Source organism: Vicugna pacos, chromosome 12 (assembly GCF_048564905.1).
Source record: "Vicugna pacos chromosome 12, VicPac4, whole genome shotgun sequence".
NCBI classification, from domain to species: Eukaryota; Metazoa; Chordata; class Mammalia; order Artiodactyla; family Camelidae; genus Vicugna; species Vicugna pacos.
In genome coordinates, this window is record NC_132998.1 from 30,867,659 (window position 1) to 30,875,940 (window position 8,282).

Consider the following 8,282-nt stretch of genomic DNA (forward strand, 5'->3'; position numbering starts at 1 on the left):
ATTACTTTTTAATTAAAATGGTTACATTGACCTTATTTTCATTACCTGTAAAACAGGACTCCCCTGTCTTCTTATGGTGAAATTTTGGCTTTAAGAGCAGTTGAAGAGGAAGCATGCCTATGGGAAATTTGAATGGGGAGGGAGGGGGAAAATGGCATCATAGGAGGGAGCATCAGCTTTCACCCCGCCCTACACTTTACAGATATTTCAGTCAGGACTTAGAATTGAGATGAACTCATTGGAGACATCATTCCGGGAATTGTGTATATCTTGTGATACTTTAAATATACGTTAAGGCAGTGATTCCCAAAGTGCAGTGCAGAGTGACTAAATCCACAATGTTTGCTATAATTTTGTATCACCTGTACTAGTGTCGATTTGCTTTTTAAGTTAACTCCCTTTCTTAAAATTGTTTTTTTTTAAAAAAGGACTGCATATTATTATCATAAAATTGGAGATAAGCATCACTTGCTAAAAACTGAATGTAACTATGAAATTAAATCTAATGAAAGCTAAGAAAACGTTAGGAAAAAATCCTAACTAAACCTGTTTCCCTGTTCTCTAAGCCCAAGGCACTTTCCTTGTTTAGAGAGCTGCTGAAAGGCTAGCAGCCAACTGAGAGTTTACCCTGGAAGTAATTGAAAGGAATGAGATGGATTTTAAAAGGAATAACTTCTTCCCCATATAATTCGATTTTTAATGCCAAGCTGAACCACCTCCTAAAATTATCTCACATAGTGTATTCATCCCACACGCTGCAAAACGTTTTATCAGAGGAGAAACTTCTCGTGACTTTGACATTTGCTGCATATACACAAGTTTTTTTGTCAGAAACACCAATCACAAAAAATGGAAGAAGTAGTCTTCTGTGAAGTTTCCATGAAGACATTTCAATCTTAGGTGTCTGGGAGAAATGTTCCAATTAATAGTGCATTGACCACACACAATGTCTTGTCCTCACTGTATCTTGTTTTGTTTTGTTTTTTTTCCAAGGGGAGGGAATTAGGCTTCTTTATTTACTTATTTTAATGGAGGTACTGGGAATTGAGCCCAAGACCTCATACATGCGAGGCACACACTCTATCTACCACTTGAGCTATACCCTCCCCTGTTGCTATCTCTTAAAAGGAAAGAGATGCAATACTAGTCCATGAGGATAAGGGACCAATGGCCCATTGTAATCCTAATGTCACTACTGTTTTTGGAAGAAGTCTTCTTTCATAAGAGGCATCTACCACCTCTTGAGGGAAAAGAGTGGGAATGGTTAGATTGACATCTTTCTGATGATGTCTCTGCCCTTGAGGGTGCTTCTTGTGGGTCTTGCAGGCTGTTGTCTGTAGCTGTCAGTGTTCTCCAGATGGATCCTGGTAGTTCTCCTTGATGCAGCTCATGTTTCCCTGCAATTCATAGACACGTCAAGTCAAGGGCTACATATATTCATTTGATAGAGGATTACAGATTAGCTGCACCACATGCTTACAGTGGAGTTGCATTAGACAAATGTTTTGTGTGAGAGAGAGTACAAATGAGAAACATGCCCAAACTGCCATGGTTGGTCTCCGTCAAGGCTGCTTATGAAACTGCTCAGTTCTGTTACCTCTGAAAATTTTTTGGAATTACTTAAAAAAAAAATACAAGATCCCTTCTTCCAAATTTCTTGGGTGGATAGTTTGTTAGGGGTGTGTGTTTGTGAGAGAGAGAGAGAGAGAGAATCTCTGTCACTGAGTTCTTCCCCAGGTGGGTTAGTTGAACCTTATTCTAACACCATTGTTTTACTGCCATCAGAATCCTGGGGGGAGGTCTCCATTCCTGAGCAGACTAGATTTCTCCCTGTGCTGATGATGCCCGCCACCCCACATCTTCTCCAGTCTATTACCATAAGGGAGCATAGATGCACATTCAACATACATCTGTCTACACCTGAGCTCATAAATATGACATCTAGAAATCAGAAATGTTGTTTTTAAGAGGGTTTATAAGTGGATTGGGTGTGTATCATATTCTAAGTTAATGCTTTCTAGATGTAATTTTAGATATCAACTATGGATTTTCTTTCATGTGTGAAAATTAAAACATTGATTACACACAAGTGGAGATAATAATAAGAGCTCTCTTTTATTTATCGCTTAGAAAGTACTTACTATGTGCTAAGTTGCTTTATAATATGAACTAATTTCAACTTTGATCACAACCTTATGAGCACCTAGTAGGTGATTGTAAAGCACTGCACTTTGTTACATCATCTCTAACTCTCACAATAATCCCTGAAGGTAGTTAGCATTGTTCCCCTTGTTGTGACTACTCAAAATCTGGTATGAATGTCAAGACTGATGATACTGCACACACACCAAGAGGGTGTGAAAAGGTTTATTACTCACATAATGAGGCTTTCTCGGGAGAGCAGTGGCTCTCAAACAGATCAAAAAAATGGCTTGAGAGAGGGCAAGGAAGTGAGACTGGCTTGGGGTTTTTTTGGTGGTTAGGGGGTGGAGTCAGGGTGAAGGTTCCCACACATGGTTTGAACTTCCCACCAGCACCAAAGAGGGAGCACCTGGGCTTTCTTATCGGCCTTCCCAGATACATGGCAGAAGGGGAAGAGAAAGGGATGAGGCTTAAAAGCTGTCAGTAGTCAAATATCAGCAAGTGGAGTCAGAGTCTTTACTATACCCACTTTACTAATGGAGATATTGGGAATCTATGATATTATGCTTTGAATTAGGCATAACTTTAGATCCATCCATGTATGATTTAGTCCACACTATTAGGCGGTCACATACTAGGTACTCTTCTTAAAAATATGCACCCCTGATCATTGAAGGGGAGTGAGAGACAGAGGAAAGCCCAAACACAATCGCAAGTCTGTGCTAAAGAGAATAGAAAAGCAATGTAGCTTGGCATGGTGGAAGGTGCATGGTCTTTAGAACCAGAGGTTATTGGAGGGCAGGTATAGCTCAGTGGTAGAGTGCATGCTTAGCATGCATGAGGCCCTGGGTTCAATCCCCAGTCCCTCCATTAATATAAACAAACAAACAAACCAAATTACCCCTCACCCTCCAAAAAAACCCAAAACAAGAGGACCAGAGGTTATTGGTTATTACTTGGTTTTGCCACTTACCACCTGTGGATCTTGTGCAATTTACTTAGCCTTGGTGAGTCTTAGTGATATAGAACATCAGAACATCTCCAGTGACAGGACATGGAACTTTATGAGACATCCCATTTCATTTGAGGGAGCTCTGTTGCAAAATTCTTTCTTAAATAATGTATTTCACTATGCTAAGTTTGTTTCTCTGAACACTGGCATCTCAAGGCAGATTATCAGGAATTCTAGAGTATAAAGACACAACTGGCCATCTGGAAAAAAAATATTAAAAAAGACTTTGGGAAGGAGAATTTAGATCCAGGGCCAGTAAGATCTAGCTCCTTAGAAAGGCAAGATGACAGCCATCCTCAGCTTTTTGGGGAATCCAAAGGCACCTACCCTAAGTGAGGAGAAAGCTAAAGTACCTGGGACATTGATTCATTACTGGCAGTAGTTTTGGTACAACACTGGGGTTTGCTACTGAAATGTGGCTTCAATCCTATCCCAGGAGAGTTTAATTCTCAGACTAGCTCTACATCCTACTGTTTTACAAGCTCCAAAGTGAAGGCCTCTTTTGGAATTGTTTTGGGAAAAGTCCCAGGGCTGACTCGCTGATCCACATTGGGTCGTATACCCACATACTCACCCATGAACTGATCACTGTGACTGATTTGTGAGGTCTGAGTCACTTGTCCTTACACCCCTGGTGTGTTGTGATCAGCTCACCTGAACTGCAAGGACTGAGTGTGTGGAAGAATAGAGACCCAAGAAACACTGAAGTGTCATTACTAGGAGTGAGGAGGTGATGCTGGGCAAGCGAAACAGCAGGTTTCCCTTCAAAGTGACCTCGTTCTGTAACTTTTCATGTATTTCCAATGGTATGGCGCTTAGGGTCTGCCCCAAGAGTAACATTCCCTTGGACTTTGATGGGAATGGAGACCCTGGAGTTTTGCAGTGCTTTGTTCTTCCCCCTATCTCCTTACTACCACTATTTTTTAGATTTTGGTCCTATTAGGTTTTCAATAGATGGAGTGGAGATAGGATTCAAAGCACAGGTATCACAGAGATATTGGGACTTAAGATAAGTCGTCCTATTGATGAGTCCCAATGCGTAAAACCTAGTGCCAAGGTCTCCACGCTGTTGATTCCGACCTTCCAGAACACACAAGTGCTTTCTCTGTGACAGACAAAAGTGCTACTAATTATATCTTCAGAATTGTTTCATGTTTATCAGAGGTCATGTGTAACTCTGATCATAATAGTGGATACCATTAAATGAATGAGCTCTTGGAACATTGCCTGTGAGCGTTTGGAACATTTGTAAGTTGGAAATTGCCTGTGAATTTGGGAACGTGTGCCAGTGTTGAGCTGACTAGACATGGTATACTGGACGTGAGCCAACATGGTTTTATTTTCTCATCCCCATGTTTGACACAAATTCCCTTGCCCTGAACCACTCAACTGTAGCTACAGGAGTCTTCTTCCTCCATCCCTTCCCATAACCTCAAAAGGGTGAAATCTGAACTGGAGATAAGGTGGAGATAAAAATAGAATTTTTTTTGAAATTTAAAGAATTTGATTCTTAAGTAAGCACAATTACTTATTAATGAGGTTTGTATACTGTTGAGCACTGTACGGCTTCTCCAGCCTTGGGATCAGATTGGGTACTACCACCCTCATTTCCTGTTCTGCATTCCTCCTGGTTGCACTTCATACCATTTTCGATGAGCATGTTTACTGAATTATTTACTAAATTTTTGATACCATGTATTTCCAAATTTGGGTGGGTTTGCCTGAGAAACTACCTGAATAAAATTAGGTGGGGTTGATATATATTAGAATTTATAAACTAAAGGGAAAATAAAGTTTTCTATCTATCTATATTATATAATGTACTATATACATTATACATAAAATATAAAAATTATATATAATAATTATATAGAAGTTATGTATGTATATAAAATTAATTTCTTCTATTTCCAAGAACTCTTTGGGCTGCAAGAAACAGAAACCTACTCTAAGTAGCTTTTGTAAAAATGGAACTTATTGACTGATATACCTGAGAGTCTAAGGGAATACCAAGCATCCTCAACCGCAGGTCTACCAAGAGAATTCAGAGTGACCTTTTTTGGGATATGTAACAATATTAGAACCAACCACCGTGTCTAGATGGATAGAGTTCTCTGAGTGTTGGCTTGAGTTACATGCCTACCCTTCTAGTGGGAGAGTAGGGGAGGGCAGGACATTGCATCTGAAAACTTCATCTTGTAACATATCATTATCCAAAGGAAAATTGGAATTTTGTTTCCAGAAGAACAAGACAGGGCTGGCCAAACAACAGCCATCTACCATACTACCTTCTGACCAGTATCTCATGAAAATGTTGCTTCCAACCATATACAAACTTCTTTCCAAGATAAATTCTGCTAACTATGGAATATCAGATCTCTTTTTAATTCTAGCAATTAAAAATAATTTTATTAAACTATAATATATATCATAATATGCACATATCTTAAGAGTACAGAATGATGAATTTTCATAAACTGAATGCACCCTTATAATCAGCACCCAGATCATGAAGCATTGTCACCACCACAGAAGCCCTGCTGCATGCTTCTTTTCAGTCATTGTCCATTCTCCCCTTACCCTGTCAAAGATATCACTGCCTGACTTCTAACAACACAGATTAGTTTTTCCTATGTTAATATTTTATACAAAGGGAGCAGTACTATATGCTGTCTTTTCTGTTTGGTTCATTGCCCAACAGTACGTTTCTAAGATTCATCCATGTTGTTTTTGTAGTCATCAATTATTCATTCACATTTCTGCGTAGAATTTATCCATTCTGCAGTGTATTTATCCATTCTGCTGTTGATGGACATTTAGAAAATTTCCATTTAGGGGCTACTATTTAGAGTGATGCTACAAACAGGCTAGTGCATGTCTTTTGATGGACATGTGGATGCATTTTTGTTCGGGATATACATAGGAACAGAACTGCTGGACCTTAGAGATTGCATACATTCAACTTTAGTTTGGTGCAAGAGTTTTCCAAGAGGTTGTACCAATTTACACTCCCACCAGTGTTGTATGTGGATTCTGGTTGTTGCACATCGTTACCAAGCCTTGGTATGTTCCATCTTTTTCATTTTAGCCCATCTGGTGGGTGAGTTGGAATGTTACATTATGGCTTTAATTTGTAATTCCCTGATGACTTATGAAGAGGAATACTTTTTAATATGCTTGTTACCTATTTGGATATATTTTTTAAGTCTTCTGACCACTATTCTATTGAGTGTCTTTTTTAATTGATTTGTAGAAGTTCTTTATGTATTCTGGGTATGAATCATTTGTTCAGTATAATTATTACAAATATATTCTTCAACTTTATGGTTACTTTTTCACTCTTAATGATGTCTTTTGGTGAACAAAGTTCTCAATTTTAATAAAACCTAATTTATCAATTTTTTAAAATGTTTGTGCTTAGTGGTTTTTATATCCTATTTAAGAAAACTTTGCAAACTTAATTCAATGATGTTTTATCATATTACAGTGCTATTTTAGGGACCACAAATTCAGGTGACTTCTTATCAATAATTAGGCATCAATTTGGGTTGATATTTCAGTAACTTTTTAAACATGTTTGAGTTTTTTTTGTTTCTGGGTAGAGTCCAGTAGCCAACAAATGTGTCTTGGGTTGTTATATTTCAGTAAAATATTGTTTTCACCATACTTATTTTTTGGAGGCTTTTTTTTTAAACATCAAATTGGGAAGAAAATTAAAATGGTTGTTTACTCAACTTTTTTTTTTCAGACCTAAAGAAAAAGCATCGCTTTAGTACAGTAGCCTTTTGTCTGATGCTTTTTAACAGCAAATCATCTGCTCTCTCTGAACCACAGTAACCTCTTCTGCAAAAGTTGTGGAGTAATTCCTGCCATGTCAGTATCATGGTGCTGTTATGAAAATAACAACAACAACAACAATAACAATAAGATGTTACGGTACCTATAATGCACCAATACTTTGTGGAGCAGCTACCATACTTAGAAGACACATTGTCAAGAGCTTAAGAAAATAACAGTGAGTACGACACAGAATCTGAGGTTTATTGTCTACCAGGAGTGACAAAAAAGTATCACAAGTGATTGAAATTTTTAATGGAAAAAGTTAATCTTTAATGGAGAAAGCACCAGAGAGTAAACTCATTTGATTTTCTCTGGAGAATGTTATTGTTTGTACAGTTCTTTCCAAAGGACAGCTGGAGACTTTATAGAGTTATATGCAAGCGATAAAACCAAGACAGGACTTACAAAGCCAAATATATAAAAGGTTCAGTAGTTGAATGCAAATCTTTAATCTGATGCTAACATTTGATACTATGTACAAATCTATGGCTCTGTTTTGTTAGTTCCTGCTCAGATACTTCATTGATTATTTTGGAAGGCTTAATACTCTTTCATAGCCTGCCACTGATTAAAACCATTGTGGAAAACTGTAAGCACTTCTGTGAAAGCCAGTTCACAAAGCCCATCAGAAAACCTGTCTTGTTTACTTTTTGATGTTATTTTAAGCAAAAGTGGCATTACCCTTCTTGGCGTCATGCTTCACTTTGAAAAACTTTAGACTGTGTCTAAAATCACAACCACCTTCCACAGAAGACTGTCATCAGTTAAGTTGTTTACATAGAAATGCCAGGTGTCAGGCTGTCAGAGTTAGCAAATAAAAATACAGTATGCCCATTAAATTTGAATTTCAGATAAATAATGAATACATTTTTTAGTATAAGTATGTACCATGCTTATATTAAATTCAAATTTAACTGGGTACCTATATTTTAGTTGGCATCCCTACCCAAGAGATGAAGATAATTCTAGAAAAGGAGTTTCTGAACCTCCTTCTCTATGAATAACAGTGGCATTACAAGTCTAGAACAGTCTCTCGAGGCCACTACTTTGAAGGCGATAATTCTCATTTATACATCTAGATTCTGAGATGTTTTTAAGGGTTCACCTTATCTTATTGTCAGACTTCATAAAATTAAAGCCAAGAAGTACACATTAGGAGATAACAAGCCACAAAAAGCATGTGGATTTCGTTAGTGTATGTTGTTTATTACACCTTGACCAATTTCTTAAGTTAGTAAACAGTCCCTTGCAACCTCTCTAAAATCAACCTATGCTTATTTAATGAGTC

The 8,282-nt window shown here is 37.7% G+C and overlaps 1 long non-coding RNA gene across 1 annotated transcript in view; it reads left to right on the plus strand.

Annotated features, from left to right (window-relative positions):
- LOC140700454 (uncharacterized) overlaps positions 1–7,163 on the plus strand; it is a 38,288-nt gene extending 31,125 nt beyond the window's left edge. The window contains exon 3 of the long non-coding RNA XR_012078847.1: positions 6,903–7,163. This is a non-coding gene — a long non-coding RNA (uncharacterized lncRNA). The remainder of the gene's footprint in view (positions 1–6,902) is intronic.
- Positions 7,164–8,282: the final 1,119 nt, after the last annotated feature.